Source organism: Pleurodeles waltl, chromosome 11 (genome assembly GCF_031143425.1).
Source record: "Pleurodeles waltl isolate 20211129_DDA chromosome 11, aPleWal1.hap1.20221129, whole genome shotgun sequence".
Lineage (NCBI taxonomy): Eukaryota > Metazoa > Chordata > Amphibia > Caudata > Salamandridae > Pleurodeles > Pleurodeles waltl.
The window spans coordinates 17829635-17846362 of record NC_090450.1 but is presented as its reverse complement, the minus strand read 5'-3'; the positions used below and the strand labels follow the sequence as shown (position 1 = coordinate 17846362).

The following is a 16728-nucleotide window of genomic DNA, read 5'->3' as shown; positions in this document are numbered from 1 at the left end:
TAAACGTACACTTTTGTGTAAGTTTTATGTTTCTTTCCAATTCACAGAATAATTTTCGTAGTAAGCTCTTTATTAGCACCTATCTTTTTATATGCTGAGTCTCTCCACTATTGTGGAGTCTCCGCAGGCGTAAAGATACAACTCCTAAAATTCCTTTGTGAAATGGAAAAAATCAGAAGCCTATACGAAAGTGTACAATTACATCTGTAAAGGAGAGATTCAGTGTTCATTTATATTTGTATACCCATAGTCATCTGGATTGCATAATTGCCTGTTACCATTGGATGCCCCACATCTACCAAGTAGTGAATCAGGCTCTTGGTTTGAAAAGTACATGTTTTTAAGCATTCAAAAGTAAAATATAAAACAGAAATTGAGATATAATTAAAAGATTAAAAAGAAGTAGAAAGAATGATTGAAATGAAAAGAAAGGAGAAATAAAAGAACCATAATAAAATAAACTGTGCTTGTGAGCGACACTGAAAAACAGAAACAAAGAAACATGATGAACCAAAGAAGATACCTGCAGTTGATGATAATGTGCTTATACTTTCAGATGACACTGTGGTTACCAAGGTAGTAGGTTTTGTCGTTTCTTGTTACAGGAGAAAAAAGAAAAGACATTACTACCGAGAATGATCTAATGCAGTAATCCAAAATTGATATCAGTGATTTTTACAACACTGGGTTCTAAATGTTTGCCCTCATTATGAATGTGTCAATATAATTGATATAATTGTCTCTCTTCCAAAATTCTTTTTACTGTGCGTTCATACTCATTCGGATTTGTAAAATTATTGGAAAATATGTTTGTGAAGAATAATATGCATGAACACTCTTAGTGTGGCAATTTACATATGCTTCTCCACAATATTCAATCTGAAGATTATTACAGCTATACCTAGTGAGTTCTATTGCTGGTGTTGTGATGACTAGACATGTTGCCGACAAACTGATAATTCTTATGGCTATGCCAATTCTGTACCAAGTCCAATGACAACACAACTAACAGGTCACATGTTATAAGGATTTCACTGTGGATTCAGATTTAGGTGGAAGGATACTGCGGTCAAAAAACAACCGATGCTCCATCTGCTCTTTCATTGTTGATATTTGCATAGTCAAGATCATCTGGACAGTATTTTTGCTGTGTTACAGAGGATGACTCTCATCCACCAAATTATTATTTAGGTGCTTCATTCAACAATTAATATTTTTAAATACTTGGAAGTAAAATATGAAATCAACAAACAAGAAATATTAAAGATATGACTTTCAAACGAAGTGGGTGGTGAAATGAAAGAAACAGGAGAAAGGGAAAGGCAAAATGGAAGACACTTGATAAAAATACTTGTGTTTGTGTGCAGCAATTAAAATGAGCAACAAAAAGTTTTAACAAAAACAGATACCTGCAGTTGAAGTTGGTGTGCTTGTAGTTTCTGATGTTTCCGTGGTGGTTTCCATGGAAGTAGGTTTTGTTGTTTCTTGTTATAAGACAAAAAACACAATACATTAATACTGTGAATAAACTGAAGCAGTAATGTGAACTGCTATCAGTGATGGTTAGAACACTTAGGCCCAGATTCTGAAACTTGTCACCCAACCCAGCACAGCAGCCAAAAGTTTATTTCCCTGTATTTAATCTGAAGAGTGACCCAGCTTGTAGCTAGTGAATCCTCAAGCTGGAGTGCAACAGACAAATGTTATTCCTGCTAAATGGTCAATTCTCAAGGGCCACGTAATTTGTGCTACATACCACTTGCAACTAACGGGTCATTCATAAAAAATCATTTTTTGGTGAATTCAGATTTAAGAGCAAGCAGTCGTAAAACACAAAACAACAGATGCTTCGTTGGAGTACTAAGGGCCTGACTACCAAAGATAAACGTACACTTTTGTGTAAGTTTTATGTTTCTTTCCAATTCACAGAATAATTTTCACAGTAAGCTCTTTATTAGCACCTATCTTTTTATATGCTGAGTCTCTCCACTATTGTGGAGTCTCCGCAGGCATAAAGATACAACTCCTAAAATTCCTTTGTGAAATGGAAAAAATCAGACGCCTATACGAAAGTGTACCATTACATCTGTAAATGAGGGATTCAGTGTTCATTTATATTTGTATACCCATAGTCATCTAGATTGCATATTTGCCTTTTTCCATTGGATGCCCCACATCTACCAAGTAATGAACCAGGCGCTTGGTTTGAAAAGTTCATGTTTTTAGGTATTCAAAAGTAAAATATGAAACAGGTATCGAGATATGATTAAAAAGAAATAGAAAGAATGATTGAAATGAAAAGAAAGGCTAAAGAAATGAGAAATAAAAGACCCATAATAAAATAAACTGTGCTTGTGAGCGACACTGAAAAACAGAAACAAAGAAACATGATGAACCAAAGAAGATACCTGCAGTTGATGATAATGTGCTTATACTTTCAGATGTCACTGTGGTTACCAAGGTAGTAGGTTTTGTTGTTTCTTGTTACAGGAGAAAAAAGAAAAGACATTACTACAGAGAATGATCTAATGCAGTAATCCAAAATTGAAATCAGTGATTTTTCCAACACTGGGTGCTAAATGTTTGCCCTCATTATGAATGTGTCAATATAATTGTCCCTCTTCCAAAATTCTTTTTACTGTGCGTTCATACTCATTCGGATTGGTAAAATTATTGGAAAATATGTTTGTGAAGAATAACATGGATCAACACTCTTAGAGTGGCAATTTATATATGCTTCTCCACAATATTCAATCTGAAGATTATTACAGCTATACCTAGTGAGTTCTATTGCTGGTGTTGTGATGATTAGACATGTTGCCGACAAACTGATCATTCTTATGGCTATGCCAATTCTGTATCACGTCCATTGACAACACAACTAACAGGTCACATGTAATAAGGATTTTACTCTGGATTCAGATTTAGGTGGAAGGATACTACGGTCAAAAAGCAACCAATGCTCCATCTGCTCTTTCATCGTTGATATTTGCATAGTCAAGATCATCTGGACAGTATTTTTGCTGTGTTCCAGAGGATGACTCTCATCCACCAAATTATTATTTAGGTGCTTCATTCAACAATTAATATTTTTAAATACTTGGAAGTAAAGTATGAAATCAACAAACAAGAAATATTAAAGATATGACTTTCAAACGAAGTGGGTGGTGAAATGAAAGAAACAGGAGAAAGGGAAAGGCAAAATGGAAGACACTTGATAAAAATACTTGTGTTTGTGTGCAGCAATTAAAATGAGCAACAAAAAGTTTTAACAAAAACAGATACCTGCAGTTGAAGTTGGTGTGCTTGTAGTTTCTGATGTTTCCGTGGTGGTTTCCATGGAAGTAGGTTTTGTTGTTTCTTGTTATAAGACAAAAAACACAATACATTAATACTGTGAATAAACTGAAGCAGTAATGTGAACTGCTATCAGTGATGGTTAAAACACTTAGGCCCAGATTCTGAAACTTGTCACCCAACCCAGCACAGCAGCCAAAAGTTTATTTCCCTGTATTTAATCTGAAGAGTGAACCAGCTTGTAGTTAGTGAATCCTCAAGCTGGAGTGCAATAGACAAATGTTATTCCTGCTAAATGGTAAATTCTCAAGGTCCACGTAATTTGTGCTACATACCATTTGCAACTAACGGGTCATTCATAAAAAATGATTTTTTGGTGAATTCAGATTTAAGAGCAAGCAGTCTTCAGTCGCAAAACAACAGATGCTTCATATGAGTACTCAGGGCCTGACTAACAAATATAAACGTACACTTTTGTGTAAGTTTTATGTTTCTTTCCAATTCACAGAATAATTTTCATAGTAAGCACTGTATTAGCACCTATCTTTTTATATGCTGAGTCTCTCCACTATTGTGGAGTCTCCGCAGGTGTAAAGATACAACTCCTAAAATTCCTTTGTGAAATGGAAAAAATCAGACGCCTATACGAAAGTGTACCATTACATCTGTAAATGAGGGATTCAGTGTTCATTTATATTTGTATACCCATAGTCATCTGGATTGCATATTTGCCTTTTTCCATTGGATGCCCCACATCTACCAAGTAATGAATCAGGCTCTTGGTTTGAAAAGTACATGTTTTTAGGCATTCAAAAGTAAAATATGAAACAGAAATCGAGATATAATTAAAAGATTAAAAAGAAATAGAAAGAATGATTGAAATGAAAAGAAAGGCTAAAGAAATGAGAAATAAAAGACACATATTAAAATAAACAGTGCTTGTGAGCGACACTGAAAAACAGAAACAAAGAAACATGATGACCCAAAGAAGATACCTGCAGTTGATGATAATGTGCTTGTACTTTCAGATGTCACTGTGGTTACCAAGGTAGTAGGTTTTGTCGTTTCTTGTTACAGGAGAAAAAAGAAAAGACATTACTACCGAGAATGATCTAATGCAGTAATCCAAAAATGATATCAGTGATTTTTACAACTCTGGGTGCTAAATGTTTGCCCTCATTATGAATGTTTCAATATAATTGATATAATTGTCTCTCTTCCAAAATTACCGTATTTATCGGCGTATAACACGCACTTTGTCTCCCTGAAAATAGGGGGCAAATGATGTGTGCGTGTTATACACCGATAAAATGTAATGGGTTTTTTTTCTGAAATTTCCTCTTAACCCCTTAGCTGCTGGGCCTTTTCCCCCCCAGTGCTGAGCCCTTTTTTGGCTATTTGGGGTAGTTCGCGCTTAGGGCTTCATAACTTTTTGTCCACATAAGCTAACCACGCCAAATTTGCGTCCTTTTTTTCCAACATCCTAGGGATTCTAATGGTACCCAGAGTTTGTGGTTTACCCTGGAGGAGACCAAGAAAATAGCCAAAATACAGTGAAAATTTAGTTTTTTCCAAACAAATGGGAATAAAGGGCCGCCGAAGAAGGCTTGTGGTTTTTTCCCTGAAAATGCCATCAACAAAGGGTTTCTGGTGCTGAAATCACTATCTCCCCACCTTTCAGGAACGGGCAGACTTGAATCAGAAAACCACATTTTCCAACACAAATTTGGCATTTTACTGGGACATACCCCATTTTTACTATTTTTGGTGCTTTCAACCTCCTTCCAGTTAGTGACAGGAATGGGTGTGAAACCAATGCTGGATCCCGGAAAGCTAAACATTTCTGAAAACTAGACAAAATTCTGAATTCAGCAAGGGGTCATTTGTGTAGATCCTACAAGGTTTTCCTACAGAAAATAACAGCTGAAATAAAAAAATATTGAAATTGAGCTGAAAACAACAGCCATTTTTCTTTATGTTTTACTCTGTAACTTTTTCCTGCGATGTCAGATTTCTGAAAGCAATATACCGTTTTGTCTGCTGGACTCTTCTGGTTGCGGGGATATAAAGGGCTTATAGGTTCATCAAGAACCCTAGGTACCCAGAGCCAATAAATGAGGTGCACCCTGCAGTTGGTTTTCATTCTATACTGGGTATACAGCAATTCATTTGCTGAAATATGAGGAGTGAAAAAGAGGTATCAAGAAAACCTTTGCATTTCCAAAATGGGATCAAGATAAGGTTTTGAGGAGCAGTGGTTATTTGCACATCTTTGAATTCCGAGGTGCCCATACTAGCATGTGAATTGCAGGGCATTTCTCAAATAGACGTCTTTTTTACACACTCTCATATATTTGGAAGGAAAAAATGTAGAGAAAGATAAGGGGCAATAACACTTGTTTTGCTATTCTATGTTCCCCCAAGTCTCCCGAAAAAAATGATACCTCACTTGTGTGGGTAGGCCTAGCGCCCGCGACAGGAAATGCCCCAAAACACAACGTGGACACATCCCATTTTTTCACAAAATACAGAGCTGTTTTTTTGCAAAGTGCCTACCTGTGGATTATGGCCTCTAGCTCAGCCGGCACATAGGGAAACCTACCAAACCTGTACATTTTTGAAAACTAGAGACCTAGGGGAATCCAAGATGGGGTGACTCGCGGGGCTCTGACCAGGTTCTGTTACCCAGAATCCTTTGCAAACCTCAAAAAGTGGCTAAAAAAACAAGTTTTCCTCACATTTCGGTGACAGAAAGTTCTGGAATCTGAGAGGAGCCTCAAATTTCCTTCCACCCAGCATCCCCCCAAGTCTCCCGATAAAAATGATACCTCACTTGTGTGGGTAGGCCTAGCGCCCGCGACAGGAAATGCCCCAAAACACAACGTGGACACATCACAGAAAACAGAGCTGTTTTTTGCAAAGTGCCTACCTGTAGATTTTGGCCTCTAGCTCAGCCGGCACCTAGGGAAACCTACCAAACCTGTACATTTTTGAAAACTAGAGACCTTGGGGAATCCAAGATGGGGTGACTCGCGGGGCTCTGACCAGGTTCTGTTACCCAGAATCCTTTGCAAACCTCAAAAAGTGGCTAAAAAAACAAGTTTTCCTCACATTTCGGTGACAGAAAGTTCTGGAATCGGAGAGGAGCCTCAAATTTCCTTCCACCCAGCGTCCCCCCAAGTCTCCCGATAAAAATGATACCTCACTTGTGTGGGTAGGCCTAGCGCCCGCAACAGGAAATGCCCCAAAACACAACGTGGACACATCACAGAAAACAGAGCTGTTTTTTGCAAAGTGCCTACCTGTAGATTTTGGCCTCTAGCTCAGCCGGCACCTAGGGAAACCTACCAAACCTGTACATTTTTGAAAACTAGAGACCTAGGGGAATCCAAGATGGGGTGACTCGCGGGGCTCTGACCAGGTTCTGTTACCCAGAATCCTTTGCAAACCTCAAAAAGTGGCTAAAAAAACAAGTTTTCCTCACATTTCGGTGACAGAAAGTTCTGGAATCGGAGAGGAGCCTCAAATTTCCTTCCACCCAGCGTCCCCCCAAGTCTCCCGATAAAAATGATACCTCACTTGTGTGGGTAGGCCTAGCGCCCGCGACAGGAAATGCCCCAAAACACAACGTGGACACATCACAGAAAACAGAGCTGTTTTTTGCAAAGTGCCTACCTGTAGATTTTGGCCTCTAGCTCAGCCGGCACCTAGGGAAACCTACCAAACCTGTACATTTTTGAAAACTAGAGACCTAGGGGAATCCAAGATGGGGTGACTCGCGGGGCTCTGACCAGGTTCTGTTACCCAGAATCCTTTGCAAACCTCAAAAAGTGGCTAAAAAAACAAGTTTTCCTCACATTTCGGTGACAGAAAGTTCTGGAATCGGAGAGGAGCCTCAAATTTCCTTCCACGCAGCGTCCCCCCAAGTCTCCCGATAAAAATGATACCTCACTTGTGTGGGTAGGCCTAGCGCACGCGACAGGAAATGCCCCAAAACACAACGTGGACACATTACAGAAAACAGAGCTGTTTTTTGCAAAGTGCCTACCTGTAGATTTTGGCCTCTAGCTCAGCCGGCACCTAGGGAAAGCTACCAAACCTGTACATTTCTGAAAACTAGAGACCTAGGGGAATCCAAGATGGGGTGACTCGCGGGGCTCGGACCAGGTTCTGTTACCCAGAATCCTTTGCAAACCTCAAAAAGTGGCTAAAAAAACAAGTTTTCCTCACATTTCGGTGACAGAAAGTTCTGGAATCGGAGAGGAGCCTCAAATTTCCTTCCACCCAGCGTCCCCCCAAGTCTCCCGATAAAAATGATACCTAACTTGTGTGGGTAGGCCTAGCGCCCGCGACAGGAAATGCCCCAAAACACAACGTGGACACATCACAGAAAACAGAGCTGTTTTTTGCAAAGTGCCTACCTGTAGATTTTGGCCTCTAGCTCAGCCGGCACCTAGGGAAACCTACCAAACCTGTGCATTTCTGAAAACTAGAGACCTAGGGGAATCCAAGGAGGGGTGACTTGCGGGGCTCGGACCAGGTTCTGTTACCCAGAATCCTTTGCAAACCTCAAAAAGTGGCTAAAAAAACAAGTTTTCCTCACATTTCGGTGACAGAAAGTTCTGGAATCTGAGAGGAGCCACAAATTTCCTTCCACCCAGCGTTCCCCCAAGCCTCCCGATAAAAATGATACCTCACTTGTGTGGTTAGGCCTGGTGCCTGCGACAGGAATAGATCACACAACGGTCAATGTTGGTCCTTACGTGAGGCAGCTGTTGACCCTGGGGTGATCCATTCCTGACACAGACACTAGGTGTAGGCACTCAAGTGGGGTAGTGTTTTTATCAGGACAGGTGAGGAGTCACTGGGTGGTAGGAATATTGTGGATCCCAGCATATTCCTGTAGTTTGTGTGACAGAAATGCGAGAAACATTTAGTTTTTTTTCAACATTTCAGCTTTGCAGGGTATTCTGGGTAAGAAAACTTTGGGGAAGCCACACAAGTCACACCTCTGTGGACTCCCCCGAATGTCTAGTTTCCAGAAATGTTTGGGTTTAGTGTGTTTCTCTATATGGCCGCCGAATCCAGGACCAAAAACACAGGTGCCTGCCTTACAAAACCAGTTTGTTTTGCCATGGATAATTTTGATGTCTCCACAATATGATTTGGGTGGTGGAATTTGGGGCTGAACTAAATTGGGGAGCTCCCAAGAGAGCACTTTCTCTCTGCTTGCCGCCACATTCACCTGCTCTCTGGGTTGACCTAACCCACTATTACCCAGTTGCACAAACAGCTTGCGAAGGGACAGCAGGACTGTCCTCATCACCTCCCTCATAATGTACTGGAAGAGGAGTTATCGAATGGGACTCCTCTGACTGAAAAATCACTCCCAGAGTCTGCGCCATTGTCCTATCCCTCAGATGCTGTCTCAGTATCTGATGTCTCAGTCTCTGATCCTATGTCAGAGCGGTCCTCTATAACCCGAGTGTAGGCAGCAGTCATCCATCAAGATGCCATCTCTGCTATTGGCTAAACTGTTGCTCTAAAACACTAGCCTACGTAGACAGTCACAAAATCGATGGTGTGTGAGATACGTGCAACAGTAGAGGCCACCTTACCTGCGCTTCTTCCCTCAATCAGCACGTACTTTCAAGACACTCAAAAAACACCTTGTCACATACCATTCGTCACAGTCTTTAGCACCTCCTGCGCCCAGTCCAACAATCATTATTGGTGCTCCCACTCCCTCCTCCTCGGATTCCCTCATTACCACCCAGCAAAAGTGCCCTTCATCTCTCCATAGACTTTGCTAATGTACTCAGCTATTTACATAAAATACAGATTTGCTCTTTGCAGTAGGCATATAAACCTTCTGCGCTTCTTTATGGCACTAAAACTGCCACTAGACAAGTCGGACCCTTTTCCCCCCAGGGAAACCACACACATATTGACAAAAGTGATATATATATGACAGCCAATCACCTGAAACTCAACTCAAGCAAAACCGAAATAATCCTCTTTGGCCCACACAAAAACACCTGGGACCCCTCATGGTGGCCCACCACGCTAGGCCCTGCACCCACCCCCGCCAACCACGCACGCAACCTCAGCATCATCCTAGACTCCTCCCTCTCGATGACCCAACAAATCAACGCTCTCACCTCCTCATGCTTCAACACACTCCGTATACTGAAAAACATTCAAATGGATCCCCACAGAGACCAGAAAAACTGTCACTCACGCACACAGCAGCAGGCTTGATTACGGAAACGCCCTCTACGCCGGCACCACTCTAAAACTCAAGCGCAAACTACACGCATCTAGAACTCAGCAGCACGACTCATCCTCGACCTCCGCCGACACGAACACATCTCTCCACACCTCAAATCCCTCCACTGGCTCCCCATTGACAAAAGGATCACCTTCAAGATCCTCATCCTCGCACACAAATCACTCCACAACACAGGCCCTGCCTACCTCAACGAGAGTCACCTTCCACACCCCCACACGAAACGTCCTCTCAGCTGACCTCTCTCTCGCCTCTGTCCCCCGCATCAAACACACCACCACCGGGGGCAGATCCTTCTCCTACCTTGCACCCAAAACCTGGAACGCCCTCACAACCCACCTTCGCAAGACCCAAAACCTACTTCTTTTCAGGAAGGGCCTCAAAACCTGGCTTTTCGAACAGTGAACCTCCCAGCCCCTTTCCCTCCCCCCGCCTCCCCCCAAGCGCCTTGAGACCCTCACAGGTGAGTAGCACACTTTATAAATCTCTTTGGTATATATAGATCTACCTCTATATATATATATATATCTATGTACATAGATATATCTATAGATATATCCATGTACATAGATATATCTATCTACATAGATATATAAATATAGATCTATATATAGATCTATTTTTTTTAGTTGTTGTATAGTTTCCTTGGGGGCCAAAATAGCCCCCAGGGAAACCCTACAACATCTAAAAAAAAAATTGCCCCCACAGGGGGTCACCCTGCCGACGGGCGACCCCCTGTCATTTTTTTTTTTTTTTTCATTATTTAAAAAAAAAAACAATCCCCTGGGGGGGGGGGGGCGCGATCGCGCCCCACCCCCCCCCCCAGGGGGCACCTACCTTTTTTTATTTTTATTAATTATGCCCCCGGGGGGGGGGGCGGCCCGTTTTCCGAGGGGGCCGCCCACCCAAAGTGAAATCCCTGGCGTCTAGTGGTGTTTCCTGGCCCCCGATCGCAGCTGTGCTGCGATCGGGTGCCAGGAAACACTTTGAGAAGGCCTCGTAAGAAAGGGGAGACTCTCCCCCTTTCTTACGAGGCCTTCTCAAACTGTTTCTGGCCCCCGATCGCAGCACAGCTGCGATCGGGGGCCAGAAACAGTTTGAGAAGGCCTCGTAAGAAAGGGGAGAGTCTCCCCTTTCTTACGAGGCCTTTTCAAAGTGTTTCCTGGCCCCCCGATCGCAGCTGTGCTGCGATCGGGGGCCAGGAAACCTGAAAGTGTTTCCTGGCCCCCGATCGCAGCACAGCTGCGACCGGGGGGCCAGGAAACACTTTCAGGAAGGCCTCGTAAGAAAGGGGAGACACTCCCCTTTCTTACGAGGCCTTCCCGAACGTGAGAAAGGCCGTTTTCCCCATCAAAGCAGGAAGCGGCCGCAAGGCTGCTTCCTGCTTTGATGGGGAAAACACCTTTGCAACGTCAGCGCGCCGCGAGGCGCGCTGACGTCACAAAGGGGCGGGTGGGGGGGCGGGGGGAGACACGGAAGCTTCCGTGTCTCCCGGGGGGGGTCTAAAAAAATAAATAAATCCTCGGGTGCGATGCACCCGAGGATTTATTGATACCCTTCCTGGTGTCGGCCACTGGTCGTGACCCGCACCAGGGAGGGTGTGTGGGCGTCGGCCAGTGGCCGACGCCCGCACCTATCAGGTTAAAATGAGGTGCGTGTTATACGCCGGTGCGTGTTATACGCCGATAAATACGGTATTCTTACTGTGCGTTCATACTCATTCGGATTGGTAAAATTATATGAAAATATGTTTGTGAAGAATAACATGCATGAACACTCTTAGTGTGGCAATTTACATATGATTCTCCACAATATTCAATCTGAAGATTGTTACAGCTATACCTAGTGAGTTCTATTGCTGGAGTTGTGTAATGACTAGACATGTTGCCGACAAACTGATAATTCTTATGGCTATGCCAATTCTGTACCAAGTCCAATGACAACACAACTAACAGGTCACATGTAATAAGGATTTTACTCTGGATTCAGATTTAGATGGAAGGATACTACGGTCAAAAAGCAACTGATGCTCCATCTGCTCTTTCATTGTTGATATTTGCATAGTGAAGATCATCTGGACAGTATTTTTGCTGTGTTACAGAGGATGACTCTCATCCACCAAATTATTATTTAGGTGCTTCATTCAACAATTAATATTTTTAAATACTTGGAAGTAAAATATGAAATCAACAAAAAAGAAATATTAAGGATATGACTTTCAAACGAAGTGGGTGGTGAAATGAAAGAAACAGGAGAAAGGGAAAGGCAAAATGGAAGACACTTGATAAAAATACTTGTGTTTGTGTGCGGCAATTAAAATGAGCAACAAAAAGTTTTAACAAAAACAGATATCTGCAGTTGAAGTTGGTGTGCTTGTAGTTTCTGATGTTTCCCTGGTGGTTTCCATGGAAGTAGGTTTTGTTGTTTCTTGTTATAAGACAAAAAACACAATACATTAATACTGTGAATAAACCGAAGCAGTAATATGAACTGCTATCAGTGATGGTTAAAACACTTAGGCCCAGATTCTGAAACTTGACACCCAACCCAGCACAGCAGCGAAAAGTTTATTTCCCTGTATTTAATCTGAAGAGTGACCCAGCTTGTAGTTAGTGAATCCTCAAGCTGGAGTGCAACAGACAAATGTTATTCCTGCTAAATGGTCAATTCTCAAGGGCCACGTAATTTGTGCTACATACCATTTGCAACTAACGGGTCATTCATAAAAAATAATTTTTTGGTGAATTCAGATTTAAGAGCAAGCAGTCTTCAGTCACAAAACAACAGATGCTTTGTTGCAGTACTAAGGGCCTGACTACCAAAGATAAACGTACACTTTTGTGTACGTTTTATGTTTCTTTCCAATTCACAGAATAATTTTCACAGTAAGCTCTTTATTAGCACCTATCTTTTTATATGCTGAGTCTCTCCACTATTGTGGAGTCTCCGTAGGCATAAAGATACAACTCCTAAAATTCCTTTGTGAAATGGAATAAATCAGAAGCCTATACGAAAGTGTTCCATTACATCCGTAAATGAGGGATTCAGTGTTCATTTATATTTGTTTACCCATAGTCATCTGGATTGCATAATTGCCTTTTTCCATTGGATGCCCCACATCTACCAAGTAATGAATCAGGCTCTTGGTTTGAAAAGTACATGTTTTTAAGCATTCAAAAGTAAAATATAAAACAGAAATCGAGATATAATTAAAAGATTAAAAAGAAATAGAAAGAATGATTGAAATGAAAAGAATGGCTAAAGAAAGAAGAAATAAAAGACACATAATAAAATAAACTGTGCTTGTGAGCGACACTGAAAAACAGAAACAAAGAAACATGATGAACCAAAGAAGATACCTGCAGTTGATGATAATGTGCTTGTACTTTCAGATGACACTGTGGTTACCAAGGTAGTAGGTTTTGTCGTTTCTTGTTACAGGAGATAAAAGAAAAGACATTACTACCGAGAATGATCTAATGCAGTAATCCAAAATTGATATCAGTGATTTTTACAACACTGGGTGCTAAATATTTGCCCTCATTATGAGTGTGTCAATATAACTGATATAATTGTCCCTCTTCCAAAATTATTTTTACTGTGCGTTCATACTCATTCGGATTCATAAAATTTTTGGAAAATATGTTTGTGAAGAATAACATGCATGAACACTCTTAGTGTGGCAATTTACATATGCTTCTCCACAATATTCAATCTGAAGATTATTACAGCTATACCTAGTGAGTTCTACTGCTGGTGTTGTGTGTGACTAGACACGTTGCTGACAAACTGATTATTCTGATGGCTATGCCACATGTAATAAGGATTTTACTGTGGATTCAGATTTAGGTGGCAGGAAACTACAGTCAAAAAGCAACCGATGCTCCACCTGCTCTTTCATTGTCTGTTGATATTTGCATAGTCAATATCATCTGGACAGTATTTTTGCTATGTTACAGAGGACGACTTTCATCCACCAAATTATTATTTAGGTGCTTCATTCAACAATTAATATTTTTAAATACTTGGAAGTAAAATATGAAATCAACAAACAAGAAATATTTAAGATATGACTTTCAAACGAAGTGGGTGGTGAAATTAAAGAAACAGGAGAAAGGGAAAGGCAAAATGGAAGACACTTGATAAAAATACAGGTGTTTGTGTGCAGCAATTAAAATGAGCAACAAAAAGTTTAACAAAAACAGATACCAGCAGTTGAAGTTGGGGTGCTTGTAGTTTTTGATTTTGCTGTGGTGGTTACCATGGAAGTAGGTTTTGTTGTGTCTTGTTATAAGACAAAAAACACAATACATTAATACTGTGAATAAACTGAAGCAGTAATGTGAACTGGTATCAGTGATGGTTAAAACACTTAGGCTCAGATTCTGAAACTTGTCACCTAACCCAGCACAGCAGCCAAAAGTTCATTTCCCTGTATTTAATCTGAAGAGTGACCCAGCTTGTAGTTAGTGAATCCTCAAGCTGGAGTACAACAGACGAATGTTATTCCTGCTAAATGGCCAATTCTCAAGGGCCACGTAATTTGTGCTACATACCTTTTGCACCTAACGTGTCGTTCAGAAAAAAGGATTTTATGGTGAATTCAGATTTAAGAGCAAGCAGGCTTCAGTCGCAAAACAACAGATGCTTCATATGAGTACTCAGGGCCTGACTAACAAAGGTAAACGTACACTTTTGTGTAAGTTTTATGTTTCTTTCCAATTCACAGAATAATTTTACTACTAAGCTCTTTATGAGCACCTATCTTTTTATGTGCTGAGTCTCTCCACTGTTGTGGAATCTCCGCAGGCATAAGGATACAACTCCTAAAATTCCTTTGTGAAATGAAAAAAATCAGAAGTGTACCATTACATCTGTAAACAAGGAATTCAGTGTTCATTTATATTTGTATACCCATAGTCATCTGGATTGCATAATTGACTTTTTACATTGGATGCCCCACATCTACCAAGTAATGAATCAGGCTCTTGGTTTGAGAAGTACATGTTTTTAAGCATTCAAAAGTAAAATGCAAAACAGAAATTGATATATAATTAAAAGATTAAAAAAATAGAAAGAATGATTGAAATGACAAGAGAGGCTAAAAAAGGAGAAATGAAAGACACGTAATAAAATAAACTGTGCTTGTGAGTGACACTGAAAAACAGAAACAAAGAAATATGATGAACCAAAGAGGATACCTGCAGTTGATGATAATGTGCTTGTACTTTCAGATGTGACTGTGGTTACCATGGTAGTATGTTTTGTTGTTTCTTGTTACAGGAGAAAAAACAAAAGACATTACTACCGAGAATGATCTAATTCAGTAATCCAAAATTGATATCAGTGATTTTTACAACACTGGGTGCTAATTGTTTGCCCTCACTATGAGTGTGTCAATATAATTGATATAATTGTCCCTCATCCAAAATTCTTTTTACTGTGTGTTCCTACTCATTCGGACTGGTAAAATTATTGGAAAATATGTTTGTGAAGAATAATATGCATGAACACTCTTATTGTGGCAATTTTACAGATGCTTCTCCAGAATATTCAATCTGAAGATTATCACAGCTATACCTAGAGAGTTCTTTTGCTGGTGTTGTGAAGACTAGACATGTTGCGGACAAACTGATAATTCTGATGGCTATGCCAATTCTGTACCAAGTCCAATCACAACACAACTAACAGGTCACATGTAATAAGGATTTTACTGTGGATTCAGATTTAGGTAGAAGGGTACTACGGTCAAAAAGGAACTGATACTCCATCTGCTTTTTCATTGTTGATATTTGTATAGTCAAGATCATCTGGACAATATTTTTGCTGTGTTACAGAGGATGACTCTCATCCACCAAATTATTATTTAGGTGCTTCATTCAACAATTAATATTTTTAAATACTTGGAAGTTAAATATGAAATCAACAAACAAGAACTATTTAACCCATTGCATGCGGGTGTCGGCCATTGGCCGACGCCCGCACTACCTCCCTGGTGCGGGTCACGACCATCCCGCACCCCCCTCCCACCCCTCTGTGACACACTTTCCCCAGCTTAGCAGCGAGAGAAGCAGGTAAGCGCTCTCTCCCTACTCTGGTGGGGAAAGAAAGGCCAAAACGGCCTCCCAAGATGCCAGGGAGGCATCCATGGAAAGGCGAGAGTCTCTCCTTTCCATCGATGCCTTCCTGGCACCGTTTCTTGGCCATGGATCGCAGCACGGCTGCAATCCATGGCCAGGAAACGCCCCTAGGCACCAGGGATCTTCTTTGGGGGGGGTCAGCCCCCGTGTAAATGGGCCGGCCCCCCAGTGGGGGTATATATTGACAAAAAAATATGTTGGTGATGTTTTGGGGGGCGATCGCGCCCCCCAGATTTAAAAAAAAAACATATTTTTTTGTAAAAAAAAAAAAAAAATGGCAGGGTCTGCCCTCCGACCACGGGCAGACCCCTGGGGCAATAATTAGTTGTAGTTTTCCCTGGGGGTGCGATCGGGCTCCCCCAGGGAATATTTAAAAAACAAAATAGAAAATGTTGGTGGTCAGTCCTTAGGCTGACCCCCTATGGGGCCTTTTTTTTTTTTTTAATACATGTGGCTTTGCCAAGGGAAAGCACACATATATGAGAAAAAAAAGTGATGTAGAGAGTCAGTCTCTTTCTCTCTCCCTATATATATACATATCTATATCATCATATATATATATATATATATATATATATATAAGTCCACACTTCACCCAAATATTTAGAGAATACTCGGACACCTTCGCGTTGTGTGAAGGCATTCGCTTAGTAAAGACATATGGATCACGCATTGGTGTTCGAGTATTCTCCAAATATTTGGAGGAAGTGTGGACTTATATATGTGGTTGCTGGAACCACACTTGGACCGCCCCGCAATTGAGCCTTGGGATTCCGGCAGTCTTGGGTGGTGTTTTATATATATATATATATATATATATATACTGTATATATATATATATATATATATATATATATATATATATATATATATATATATGGAAACCGCACATATATAAAAGATATATATATATATATATATATATATATATATATTTTTTTTTTATCTGTCTTTTGTCTAGTGGCAGTTTTGATGACATAAAGTAGCGCAGATGGTTTATTG

The 16728-nt window shown here is 40.7% G+C and overlaps 1 long non-coding RNA gene across 1 annotated transcript; it reads right to left on the bottom strand.

Annotated features, from left to right (window-relative positions):
• Positions 1–523: 523 nt before the first annotated feature.
• LOC138266540 (uncharacterized) lies at positions 524–2482 on the bottom strand. The gene is made up of 3 exons (XR_011199535.1): positions 2409–2482; positions 1410–1484; positions 524–595 (listed from the first exon to the last, which is right to left on the bottom strand). It is a non-coding gene; the product is annotated as an uncharacterized lncRNA (long non-coding RNA).
• Between the last annotated feature and the right edge of the window lie 14246 nt (positions 2483–16728).